A 14,333-nucleotide genomic window follows, 5' to 3' on the forward strand; every position below is an offset into this window, starting at 1 on the left:
GTGTTTAGTCCCTTGTTTGAGCCGAATCTGGGTTGGACATGATTTGTGGAACTCCCTCTGGTGTTGTGGTCGGGTTATTCACTGACCTTTGGAAAGTATTTCGACATGTACAGGGGTGAGGTGGGTTTTAGGAGTAAGGTCAAGCATTAGTCGGACCAGTTTGTTTTGTGATGTTTGTAGTCTTGTTTTTAGTGCCTTTGAGGTGCTTTGGTACCATGAGGTGCAAGCATAGTTGTAGTACCCTTGAATGAGTGCTCCTGTTAGAGAATCTTGTTCGTTGGCTGACTTTTGTTATTACATTGGTTGCCATTTTGTCACAGGAAAGATTTGCCTCTAGGATGGAGCCCAGGTATGTAATTTAATTTTTCCTTGTGACAATATTGTCACCCACTGTAACAGAGAAGCCGTTGGCCTTGCTGAGTTTGTTATTTGATCCAAAGACTCTGTTTTACCCAGGTGTAATGTGATAAGGAACGTTTTATATGTTATCAGTCATTTCTAAATATAATAGCAAATTATCTATATGCACTTCATTTCTGTATCATATGTATTCATAAGAACATAATACTGTATGTGTGTCGCGGGTGGGGGTATATGGGTGTCTGTATGGGGGTGTGTATGTACCTGCGGGAGTCCAAGAGGAGGACGTGTCCCGGGATGGTCTGGAAGAGGACCTAAAGGCTTACCTGGCTGATATAACAGGCAAGTGAATATCGGCCTATGATGGTATTCGAATCACCGTCACTGTACTGCACCATGCTGTCCCTGTTTTTGTCTAGACGGAGTCCAGGAAGTCCCGGTGGGAGAGGAGAGAGCCGTCTTGGGAGGATGGTGATTTTGTGCAGAAGACAGCTACAGCAGGCGAGTGCAGGACCACCAGGGGGGGGGTAGCTTACGTAACGTCATGCAGTCTACACATGTGTGCCCTCTTTCTTACGCAGCTGGGGAGCGTCGTTGGAGGGAGCGAGAAGTGGATTGGCTGGCTGGTGTGACGGGGTGGTGCCCGGAAGTACTGGCGCTGTTGAAAGGAGGATCAATGGGGGACAGTAGCAGAACGAAACGGGAGTCGAGAGGACGGCACCAGAGGACGCGGAGCTGTAGGAGTACGAGGACACGCAACTCTTTTGTTTTGTGCTTTTTCTCCAGTGGAACAAGTTCCTATTGCCGACTGCGGTGTTCCCCCCGCAGTGGAACGGGTGGAGCCTCAGACAGGAGAGACATTGTCGCCGCACTGCACGCCGTGAGTAAATGGATACAAGATATCAGAATACGTGCCTGACAAGCGAACTGTTTCCCGAGTGGTAAATGAAGACATAGAAGAACAGTGACTGCATTGGAATTAGGAATATTGTTAGTAGCGTGAAGCTGAAGATTATCGGAACGGCATGCAGTAAGCCAGTAAAACTGTAGAAGATTTGAACCCAGTATTTTGGAACTACCTTTCTCTCTCTTTGTTGGATCATATGGAGGATATCTAATTTGTGCATTGTGACGAACCCGGGAACGGGGGGACCTTGCGATTACTGACTTTGCCCTCCATTACAGGTGGGAGGACATTATTGTATGCCTGGTGGTTGGAGTATACTAAAACACCCCAGTACGGACAGAACCGTTTTAGCCCGAAGGCGTGAGGGGCTACGGGAGCGGAAGGGGGTGGCGTCCTTCCGGCCCTCACCTTCGGGCCCCAGTCATAACTAAACCTTTGTTTGTAGTGTTTGTAAACTCAGCGCTTCCACTGCCCAAACCTAGGTTAGGATATGAGAGGAGTATTCTAGGCCTAGGCCCTACCCCTAGCGGTGAGCAGCCCCCACTATTTCATCCCAGCCCCCTTAGTTGCTGTGTGACACTTAGTGTGTATTTACCTACCTATATTCCCTATAGTCATTTGCCGTGGCTCCCCGAGAGATGGTGTGATATCGATACCTATTTTAGGCTATTTGCAGTGAACCGTGTTTTGAGGTGTGGTGTGATTCTAGACTAATGTTTGATAGTCATAGACCCGTGTGCAGGGCAAACCCTTTTTCTTCACGTGTGTAGTACCTCAGGGGCGGGGATAGGTAGCGTGGGTGGGAGCAACAGTCTGGGGGTGGGTTTACAGGGCATTGAGCGCTTCCTCCTTTTAACTACCATATGCCTAGGAGGCGTGGGTCTTTTAAATAGGCTAACTACTAATTATTTATATAAAAGTATAACCCGTGTATTAAATATCTATTTTTCCTACAATAAAAGCTTTCTTACTGATTCTCGGCGCATTCTCCCGTGTCTGTTTGTGGTCTTGGGGAAATTCATGGTGGTAGGTCGGCTGACCCCTTTGGGAAGAGTATCCGTGCATGTGCACACCTTAGCCTTAGACCTGGATACTTCCCGTGGGGGTCTGGTGACATATTTTGGCGTAGTCGGTAGGATTTCCCCATAGTCCACAGCAAACATGGTCGATGAGAATGTTAGAGAAACTGGGATGCAAGCAGTCATGATGCCCTGGTACTTGGGGTCGCATTGGGTTCCTAAGTTTAGTGGAGAACCGGGGACCAATAAATATAGTCAATGGCTAACCCAGGTAGAGGCCTTTTTGCGAGCACAGACTTTGCCCCCCCCACAGGGAATAGATTTCCTGTTTAGCTCCCTTGATGGCCCTGCACATAGAGAAGCCATGCTCCTCTCAGCCACTATTAAAGCTTCCCCCAAGGAAGTAATCAGGGTGTTAACCCTGAAGTACGGGGACCATAGGTCTTCTGATATCCTTCAGGAAGGGTTTTTTAATTGTAGACAGGCGGAGAAGGAAGGGATAGAGGAGTTCACCCTGCGCCTTAGAGAGTGCCTTTACATATGGAGGGTTAGTGGGCGGCTACGTGGCGTAGTGGGCAAGGCGCTCGCCATGAATGACGGAGACGCTGGGCTTGCCTGTTCAAGCCCAGCGCTCCACATTGCTTTCAGTTTAGCTGGTCGTTCATACTAATACACATTGGCCGTATTAGGGGGTGGGAAACTGATGGGTGGGGATCGGGCGTTGTGGACAGCGACTCCTACAGGTCGGTTGGTGCGCCTGTGCAGTAGAATCAGGAAGTGTCGGGGGCAGCGTGAGCCTCCCACGCGTTACTCCTCGCCACTGAGAGATCGAGCTGCGCAGGTGAAAAGATGCGACTGCTGTTACCTCAAGTACCGGAGGGGACTTGTGCTATGTATGACTTAGTCCACATTGCAGCTGGCTTGTGGGAGGCAAGAAACAGCGTTCGTGACAGGGGAGGGTTGAATTGGATGATACGAAATTGGGATGGGAGAAAAATATAGAAAAATGGGAGAAAAAGTGGATAAAAAAAAAAAAAACATATGGAGGGTTAGTGACCCAGGTGGGGCGGGGGAGGAGAATAAGAGGCTGAGGGCGCAGTTCACTAAAGGCCTACGGGAAGGCCCTATCAAGCGCGAACTCCTACGCCACCTGAGACGGAACCCAGAGACAACTTTTGAGGAGGTTCGGCAGGAAGCGAGCTCCATTGAGCGGGAGGAACAAGCTTCCACTGAGGTGGTGGCGGCTTGCCATACCCGAGCTGCCCCAGCTATCCCACCTCCCGGCGTGGAAACAGTATCCCAGAGCGGCCTACAACAGCTGAGAGACTCGCTACCGGTGGAGCTACAGAAATAACTACGTGACCAGGTAGCACTGCTGGGGAGCACCCTTGCAGAGGAAATACGGAGCCAGATGTGGGGTTCTGGACCCAGACCCGAGCCAGCACAGAGATGGGAACAGCCAGGCCCTTCAGCTAGACCCTCTGCCAGGCCGCGCCGATGCCCTGACAACTGGGAGCCGCGAAACTACCAGTGGGATGAGCAGGGTCGGCCCATCTGCAAGAACTGCGGGGAGGCAGGACATATTGAGAGGTACTGCACGCGTAGGACTACACTTCCCCCGGATTTTCAACAGTCCCGGTCACTACAGGGCAAGTGACCGGTTCAGAAGGTACGATGGAGGCCCTACAGAGACCAACCATGGTGGGTCGCTGTCCAGAGGTAGAGGTCCTGATTCGGGGCAAGAAGATACCCTGTGTGCTGGACACGGGTTCACAGGTGACTATGTTTGGCAAATCATTCTTTCAGCGCCATTTCAAGGGCGAAGGGTTCCAGGGGCCTGGAGGACTACCCTGGCTGACCCTGCAAGCTGCCAATGGGCTACAGATTCCGTTTGTGGGCTACGTGGTTCTGGACTTTACCATCAGTGATATTGAGGTACTGGGTCGGGGAGTGGTGATTGTAAACGATGACTGTATTAGTACGGAATATGGGTTGTTGGGCATGAACGTTATCTCAGAATGTTGGGAGGGCATATTTCAGGGGGGACACCCGGGACGGGAAGCTTTCACATCCACTGTTCCTCCAACAGGGTGTGGGAAAAGGCGTTTAACCTCTGTCAGCAGGTACAAAGCACCCCCCCAGCCGATGTGGCCAGTGGCACAGCTAGACTGCGGCGGCAGGCCCCTGTCCTGGTGCCCCCCGAGTCGGAGATCGTGGTATGGGCAGAGGTTAGTCCACGGATGAGTCGCCTGGATTGCCCGGTGTTGGTGGAAGACCACACTGACCTGGTGGTAGGAGAGCGTGGCTGGCGAGTGGCTCGGTCCATCAGCTGGGTACGGGGGGTAAGGTGCCACTGCGTATTTGTAACCCCCACCTCTCCTCTGTGCTAATCCCCCAGCGGTGCTCCCTGGCCACAGTGTCATTGGTCCCCCTGCAGGATATCCATGGGACCAACCAGCTGATTCTTGGGTGGTAGAAGTGGACGTGCGTCGAGTAGCTGAACCCCCCCTTGCCGACCACCCGGCCCTAGATCTGAGAGGAGAGGGACTGACCGGAGACCAAGAGACCCATGTATTCGCTGCACACGAGGAGGACTTCGGACGTACCAAGGTGATTCAACATAATATCCCCACTGGAACCGCACCACCGATTCGGGAGAGGTACCATCCAATTCCACCCAAGCTATATGCAGAGCTGAGAATGCTGCTGCAGGGGATGGTCGACAGCAAAGTGGTATGCGAGAGCTCCAGTCCATGGGCGGCCCCAGTGGTGTTGGTCCACAAGAAGGATGGATCCTGGCGCTTCTGCGTAGACTACAGGAAGCTGAACGCCGTGACCCACAAGGATGCATACCGGCTGCCCCAGATAGAGGAGTCATTGACCAATCTGACCCAGGCGACCTGGTACAGTACCCTGGATCTGGCCAGTGGGTATTGGCAAGTGGAAGTGGCGCCGGAGGACCAGGAGAAGACAGCCTTCGCCACACCACTGGGGTTGTACCAGTTCGAGCGGATGCCCTTTGGTCTGTGCAATGCCCCCGCCACCTTCCAATGATTGATGCAGCGTTGCCTGGGTGGTCAGGTGAATGACCATCTCCTAATATACCTAGACGACGTGATCGTCTATTCCCCAGACTTTCAGAGCCACCTGGATCATCTAGAGATGGTGTTCCATCGCCTGCAGGAGCATGGTCTCAAACTCCAGCCAGGGAAGTGCAGGTTGTTCCAACGGGAAGTGAGGTACCTGGGACATATTGTCAGCGGCCAAGGGGTGGCGACTGACCCAGAGAAGACTCAGGCCGTCCGCAGCTGGCCTGTGCCCACCACGGCCAAACAGGTGAAGTCATTCTTGGGATTCGTGGGGTACTACAGGCGGTTCGTCCCTGGCTTTGCCCGGATCGCCGCCCCTCTTAACCGACTGCTCCAAGGCACTGCTGGACAACCGTCTGCGCCAGTGACCTGGGCGCTGCCCTGTCAGCAGGCATTTGAAGAGCTGAAGAGGAACCTGTTGGAGGCCCCCATCTTGGCCTTCGCTGATTACGGCCAGCGGTTCAGGCTCTACACGGATGCCAGCTTGGAGGGACTGGGAGCAGTCCTGTCCCAGGTCCAGGGGGGCCAAGAGCGGGTCATCGCCTACGCCAGCCGTGGCCTGTCCCAGACAGAGCGCAACGACCAGAATTACAGCTCCTTCAAATTGGAACTGCTGGCTTTGAAGTGGGCAGTGACCGAAAAAATTCAAAGATTACCTCTGGGGGGCCCAGTTCACTATCTTCACGGACAACAATTTGCTGGTGCACCTGGAAAACGGCCCGGCTGGGGGCACACGAGCAGCGCTGGGTGGCCCAGCTTGCGAACTACTCCTACGTAATCAAGTACCGGCCAGGGGCTGTCAATCAGAATGCCGATCTATTGTCTCGGTTGCCGGAGACGGGGAACACGACGGTCCAGGCAGTGGAAGGACGGGACCCGCTGGAGAGGGAGGCGGAGGAAGCTGCGGACACGGAGGCGGCAGCCACGGAGGCACGGGACTGGATACAGAGCCAGCGGGAGGATCCGGACCTGCGACAAGTCCATCAATGGCTGACCCAGGGGGCACCGCCACCTCCAGACCGCCGCCATCCCTTGTGTCCGGGCCTACGAGGTCTGCTGGCCGAATGGGAGTGCCTGAACCTCCACAGAGGGCTCATTGTGAGGAGAGGGGTGGAGTCTGATACCCACCTGACCGCTGTCCAACTGGTTGTACCCCTCAGTCGGGCCAAGGATCTCTGGAAGGACTATCATCAGGCCGCTGGCCATTCTAGTGCCGAGAAGGTGCTCTCCTTGCTGCGGCGGCGGTTCTTCTGGACAGGCATGGGCAAGACAGTGCAGCTCTGGACCAAGGAGTGCCCCACGTGTGCAGTAAGCAAGGCCGGACCAGAACAACGGGCGCCTCTGAGCTCCATCCGGAGTAGTTACCCGTTTGAGGTGGTGGGTTTGGACTACTTATCCTTGGGGCGGCCGGCCGATGTCTATCCCTACATCCTGGTGATGACTGACCTGTTCTCTCGCTACGCCTTTGCCCTTCCCACCAAAGATCAGACAGCGTCCAGTACGGTCAAGGCGCTATGGACAACACTGATCCAACCCTTTGGGTGTCCAGAACGGTTTTTGACGGATCAGGGGGCTGCATTTGAGTCCCGGCTGATGCAACAGTTGTGTGACATGTATGGGTGCGTGAAGAGCAGCACGACTCCATACCACCCTCAGGGCAATGGGGCCTGTGAGCGCTTTAACCAGACGCTGCTCTCTCTGCTGGGCTCCCTCGACCCAGACATCCAACCAAACTGGCACTATCAGCTTCCATACCTAGTCCAAGCCTACAATAATGCCATACATGCAAGTACCGGTATGACTCCTCATTTTGTAGTGTTTGGTCGCCATGCCAGGCTACCAGTGGACTTGATACACGATGTCTCACCCCCGCAACGGAGAGCCACCCTGGAGGGATGGGTTCACGGCCATCACCAGACGCTGATAGAGGCCTACGAGCGTATACAGGCGAATGTGACCAAGAGGCAGCGGTGGGACCAAGCTCGTTATTACCGAGGGGCGCGAGCAGTACCCTTGCTGCCAGGAGAGCGGGTCTTGATAAAGAACTTTCATCGGCGGGCCCAGGGGAAATTGGCACCCCGGTGGGTACCCAGACCCCATGTGATTATCGGACAGCCCCGACCCAACCAACCCGTGTATCTGGTTCGGCCGGAGGGCCAGGAAGGGCCTGGTCGCACCCTGCATAGAAACAATCTCCACCCCTGTCCAGCGGGAGTGCCCTCACACCCTGATGAAGTGCTGGAGGGACCGGCAGAAGGTAGGGCCCCCCTAGAAACCCAGGGTCTCCGCTTCCCCTTCTTGCCGCCCCCGGCGACCGCCCATTGCGGTTTCATCCTCCCAGTCCCAGAGCTTCACTTTGGCCCCCGCTGTACCGAGACCTGTGGAGGAACCCAGGTTACCTGTACAGCTGGAGGCAGCAGAGGCTGCAGTGGTCCCCCTGGAGGTGATACCGCCTCGACGATCCCGGCGCCTGGAGTCGAGTGGAATGGAAGGAGGTCCTGGAGAGGTTGAGGTACCTGTCGATCCTGAGGAAGGAGGTCCTGGAGAGGTTGAGGTACCTGTCGATCCTGAGGAAGGAGGGAGCAGCCAAGGGAATGGAAGAGCCAAAGCCGGGCCTGCAGTGGTCCCCCTGGAGGCGAGACCGCCTCGACGATCCCGGCGCAGCAACCTGGGCAAACCCCCCATCCGCTTGGTCCAGCTGTGATGGCCAGGACGGCCATCGAAATAGGGGGGGGGAAATGTCACGGGTGGGGGTATATGGGTGTCTGTATGGGGGTGTGTATGTACCTGCGGGAGCCCAAGAAGAGGACGTGTCCCGGGATGGTCTGGAAGAGGACCTAAAGGCTTACCTGGCTGATATAACAGGCAAGTGAATATCGGCCTATGATGGTATTCGAATCACCGTCACTGTACTGCACCATGCTGTCCCTGTTTTTGTCTAGACGGAGTCCAGGAAGTCCCGGTGGGAGAGGAGAGAGCCGTCTTGGGAGGATGGTGATTTTGTGCAGAAGACAGCTACCAGGGGGGGGTAGCTTACGTAACGTCATGCAGTCTACACATGTGTGCCCTCTTTCTTACGCAGCTGGGGAGCGTCGTTGGAGGGAGCGAGAAGTGGATTGGCTGGCTGGCGTGACGGGGCGGTGCCCGGAAGTACTGGCGCTGTTGAAAGGAGGATCAATGGGGGACAGTAGCAGAACGAAACGGGAGTCGAGAGGACGGCACCAGAGGACGCGGAGCTATAGGAGTACGTGGACACGCGACTCTTTTGTTTTGTGCTTTTTCTCCAGTGGAACAAGTTCCTATTGCCGACTGCGGTGTTCCCCCCCGCAGTGGAACGGGTGGAGCCTCAGACAGGAGAGACATTGTTGCCGCACTGCACGCCGTGAGTAAATGGATACAAGATATCAGAATACGCGTCTGACAAGCGAACTGTTTCCCGAGTGGTAAATGAAGACATAGAAGAACAGTGACTGCATTGGAATTAGGAATATTGTTAGTAGCGTGAAGCTGAAGATTATCGGAACGGCATGCAGTAAGCCAGTAAAACTGTAGAAGATTTGAACCCAGTATTTTGGACACTCCATCCTCTGTGAACTACCTTTCTCTCTCTTTGTTGGATCATATGGAGGATATCTAATTTGTGCATTGTGACGAACCCGGGAACGGGGGGACCTTGCTATTACTGACTTTGCCCTCCATTACAGGCTGGAGGACATTATTGTACGCCTGGTGCTTGGAGTATACTAAAACACCCCAGTACGGACAGAACCGTTTTAGCCCAAAGGCGTGAGGGGCTACGGGAGCGGAAGGGGGTGGCGTCCTTCCGGCCCTCACCTTCGGGCCCCAGTCATAACTAAACCTTTGTTTGTAGTGTTTGTAAACTCAGCGCTTCCACTGCCCAAATCTAGGTTAGGATATGAGAGGAGTATTCTAGGCCTAGGCCCTACCCCTAGCGGTGAGCAGCCCCCACTATTTCATCCCAGCCCCCTTAGTTGCTGTGTGACACTTAGTGTGTATTTACCTACCTATATTCCCTATAATCATTTGCCGTGGCTCCCCGAGAGATGGTGTGATATCGATACCTATTTTAGGCTATTTGCAGTGAACCGTGTTTTGAGGTGTGGTGTGATTCTAGACTAATGTTTGATAGTCATAGACCCGTGTGCAGGGCAAACCCTTTTTCTTCACGTGTGTAGTGCCTCAGGGGCGGGGATAGGTAGCGTGGGTGGGAGCAACAGTCTGGGGGTGGGTTTACAGGGCATTGAGCGCTTCCTCCTTTTAACTACCCTAGGCCTAGGAGGCGTGGGTCTTTTAAATAGGCTAACTACTAATTATTTATATAAAAGTATAACCCGTGTATTAAATATCTATTTTTCCTACAATAAAAGCTTTCTTACTGATTCTCGGCGCATTCTCCCGTGTCTGTTTGTGGTCTTGGGGAAATTCATGGTGGTAGGTTGGCTGACCCCTTTAGGAAGAGTATCCGTGCATGTGCACACCTTAGCCTTAGACCTGGATACTTCCCATGGGGGTCTGGTGACATGTGCTCTCTCTGATTCGGATGGTACAGCATAACAGGTACAAAGGTTAGCTCTACAAACAGCCACTGTTTGACTAGCCAGCATTTTTTTTTATAACTCTTTATTTTTGTTCATTTTCCTCTTTTTTCTTTCCAAAGTCACTTTTTCACATCATTTTCACATAAACATTCTCCATTTCCTTTTCACAGTCACTTTTTCACATTTTCAGTTAGAAACCTTTCTTTTGCAGTATTTGCATAGCAACTTTTCCCATGTTTGCATAGATGTCCTACCCATTTTCCCCAGGATTCATTATTATTATTATTATTATTATTATTATTATTATTATTATTATTATTATTATTATTATTATTATTATTATTATTATTATTATTATTATTATTATTATTATTATTATTATTATTATTATTATTATTATTATTATATATATATATATATATTTTTTACAACTCTTCCTTTTTAACTTTTACATAAGCATTATACAGAACAGTAGTAATATGACAACCACCACCACAGGACAGACAAGACAGACAATACTCTTGTCCCACACACTTTGACAACCTAGGATGGCTTAGAGTAGACGACAGAGTACAGCAACTTGCAATGGGCCTGGTCTACAAGATACACTACACGACCAAGGTACCCATGTACATGTCAAAATACTTCCCAAAGGTCAGTGAATACCACGATCACAACACCAGAGGGAGCTCCACAAATCATGTTAAACCCAGATTCGGCTCAAACAAGGGAGTAAACACGTTTCGCAATTATGCCACCTCAATGTGGAACGCCCCACCCAAAGCTGTAAAGGAATATGAATCACTACCCACTTTTAAAAACACTCTCAAAGAACACCTACGGGAGACTGCAATTCGAAACATGGCCCCTACAAATGTCCTAACCCAGTTACAGTAAATGACCAAGTATGGCTTTGTCAGTATTCCAATGTACAGTGTACAGTGTCCCCCACCCACCCCCTACCCAACCCCCCCCCTTCCCCCCCCCCACCTCCAATGTACAGTCCCCCCCCCCACCCCCACCCAACCCCACCCCACCTACCCAACCTCCTCCAATGTACAGTTTCTACGTCAAATGTATATACACTCTTTTCTGGACACTTTTTGTATCACAAACAGTACTGTATTTGCAAATCTGGTATGTCATAAATGTATAGATGTAGCAGTACTGTTTATCTGTATGTCGTGTGTGTCATATATGTTATGATGAATTGAAAATGGGGGACCCTGATGTAAACAAGACGAAAGTCTTTCTCTGGTCTGCATCCCCTTAACAATTGTATGTATTGAGCTGTACTGTACTGTACCCATTCTGCAATCTGTTAAAAAAAATTTCAATCAATCAATCAAACTCACAGGACAGGACAGTGTTGTATGGTGGGGGGGGGGGAGCTGTATTTGCTCTTTGTGTGTCGGGTCTGTTTTGATTGAGCCATGGCAGTCTTTACACATCTAACGGCTCATATGTTGTCCATTTCGATCAGCGTCTGTCGTATGTCTCCGCCTTCATTCTCAGCAGGAATGTCATTTTTTCCATATCGCTTATCTCCTCCACTATTCCCCTCCATGTCTCTTTGTCTGGAGCGGCTTCTTTGAGCCAGCTCCTTGTGATGGCCTTCTTACCAGCTATTATCATGATTTTGAACAGGTACAAGTCTTCATTGTGTATGGTCTCCTCTGTGATCAAACCCAGGTATATCAGCTGGGGTTCCATGGGGAATTCATAGCTAATAATTCTGTACATTTCCTGTGTAACACTCTTCCAAAATGGTTGCACTTCATCACATAGCCAAAATATGTGAGAGTGGTTGGCATTCATCTGTCCACACTGTCTCCAGCAGGGTTGTTGCCCTTTTAATTGTTTACTCTTAATTTGCGGTGTGATAAAAAATCTCATCACATTTTTCCAACCGAATTCTCTCCATCCTAGTCTAGAACTAGTGGATGAGTGTTGTGTCTCACATATAGAATGCCAATCATCCTCCGTCAAGATTATACTCAGTTCACTTTCCCATTTCTTCTTCACATTATATGAATCACAGTTGTTGCGAGCTTGTAAACTTTTGTACATTTCCGATACTATTTTCACTGGAGTTCGCGTATACGCCATTTCCATCATTCCCACCACCCCGTTACCACCTACTGATATCCTATTCTTGACTTCTGTATCATAGAAGTGTAGATATCTGCTGTAGATATCTAAACAAATTGTCATTTCCCAAGTAAAATGTTCTCTTAAATTGCTCAAAAGACATGAAGTTATGGTTCTCTAAAAGTGTACATATGGCTGTTATACCTCTAACCCGTCAAAAGTGGCGTCCAGTGTTCCCGGGCTAAAGCCTGAGGTCTGGGAAGGCCAAATCAGAAGTCTACTGTCTTCTTTTGATTTGTATTTCCTGACCACCTCATTCCAGACCATCAGTGTGTGGTCCACTATTGAATTATTTCCCTGTTTTGTTATGTGTTCTTTCCCCCCCAATCTGGCTTGAGGTTGGACACGTCCTAGGTGTGTCTCTATGTCCTTCCACCTGGCCCTGTATGCTCTTGAGCACCAGTAAACGGCATATCTCAGCTGGGCTGCATAGTAGTATTCCTTTAGATTAGGTAGTGTCAGGCCTCCTCCCTCTTTTTCAATTTGCAATGTTTTGAATTTCACCCTAGGTCTGCCCCCTGCCCATATGAACCTAGAGATCTGTTTGTCCCATGCTATGAATTGGGAGTCGGGGACCTTGACTGGTAGTGAGAGGAAGAGATACAACAGCCGTGGCAGAATATTCATTTTGATCACTTCTATTCTGGTACTGAAATGCATCATGTGTGTAGCCCATCTCGACCTTCTCGGGAATCTTATTGTAGTTAGCCGCTTCTAATTTGCACATATCCTTGGTGATAATCACTCCCAGGTAGGTCATTGATTCAGCTTCCCAATTCAGTTTGTAATCATTCCTCATTCCACTACTGGGTGAGAAGTTGTAAGTGAGAATCTGGGTTTTCGCGACATTCAGCTTGTATCCTGACATCCAGCCATTTTAGTATGGTCATTAACTTGGGGAAGGTCAAATTTGGGTTTTGGAGGAATATTATAATATCATCCACGAAAAGGCCTATCCTGTGTTCCCCCCTTGCTATTCTAACACCCTTAATTTCTTTACTTTCTCTAATGGCTTGGGCTAATGGTTCTACGAAAATCGCGAAGAGGGCGGGGCTTGCACAACATCCCTGGCGCGTCCCTCTGAACAGTTTGAATCTGTCCGACAGGCTACCGTTAATCTTTACTGTGGCATTTGGATTATCGTATAGAGCTCTTATACAGCTGATGAATTGTTCGTCGAATCCAAATCTTTCCAAAACCCTAAACAGGAAGGACCATCTGACCCTGTCGAAAGCCTTTTCCGCCTCTAAACTCACCAAGGCTGCTGGGAGTTGTTGTTTTTCCACCTGTTCTATCACATGTAAAGTGCGCCTAACATTGTCCTGTGTCTGTCTGCCTATTATGAACCCTGTCTGGTCCTCGTGAATCAGGTCAGGGAGGACGTCTGTTGACAGAATCTGGCTATGGGGCGACAATAATGTGGTCAAGAGGCATGGTTTCTATCTTTAGCCTTTGGCGTGGTTTATTCATTCACATGTTAAACAGCAGTTCTAGAGTTCTCCTCTCTCTGAGAGGCTGGTGGGAAAGAGGTAGAGGGGGAGGAGACATCTCTTTATATACTCGCCACCTGGTGGTATCATGAGTGGCTCCGTCTAGAGCGCCCTCTAATGGAAACAGTTATATATGCAGTTAGACAGTTACTAGCAATCCTACATTCTCCTATAGTATAGATGTGAACAGCTTGTAATCCCCATTTAACATCGATATGGGACGATATGATTCACAATGTTCCTTATTCTTCCCTTCTTTTGGTATAACTGATATCACCGCCTCTTTCCAGGACAGGGGGGCTTCTGCCTTTTCAAGTGTCCAGTTAAAAGAATCTAGCATTACTGGGGCCAGGTCTTCTTTAAAGATTTTGTACCACTCGTTTGGAAACCCGTCGCTCCCTGGAGTTTTGTTTGCTTTCAATCTTCCTATGGCTAGCCTATATCTAGTTCTTCCTTTGTGATGGGGGAGATCAAGGCTTTATTCTCTATTTTCCCTATACTCGGGAGATCCAAGGATGCTAAAAACTGTAAAATGTTCTCCTCGTCTTCCATCTCGGGTTGTGAGTACAACTTTTCATAGTATTCCTTGAATATACATTGAATTTCTTCAGGTTCATAAGTCGCTTCTCCTGATTGGGGTTCCCTGATCTTGTGGATAAAATGTCTACTCTGCTGGGCCCTGAGTCGTTTTGCTAAGATCTTGGTTGCCCTCGGGCCTGATTCATAGAAGGTTTGTTTTGTGTATCTTAAATTCTTCT

The sequence above is a fragment of the Notolepis coatsorum genome, assembly GCF_963971535.1.
Source record: "Notolepis coatsorum genome assembly, chromosome: 13".
In the NCBI taxonomy this organism is placed as follows: Eukaryota; Metazoa; Chordata; class Actinopteri; order Aulopiformes; family Paralepididae; genus Notolepis; species Notolepis coatsorum.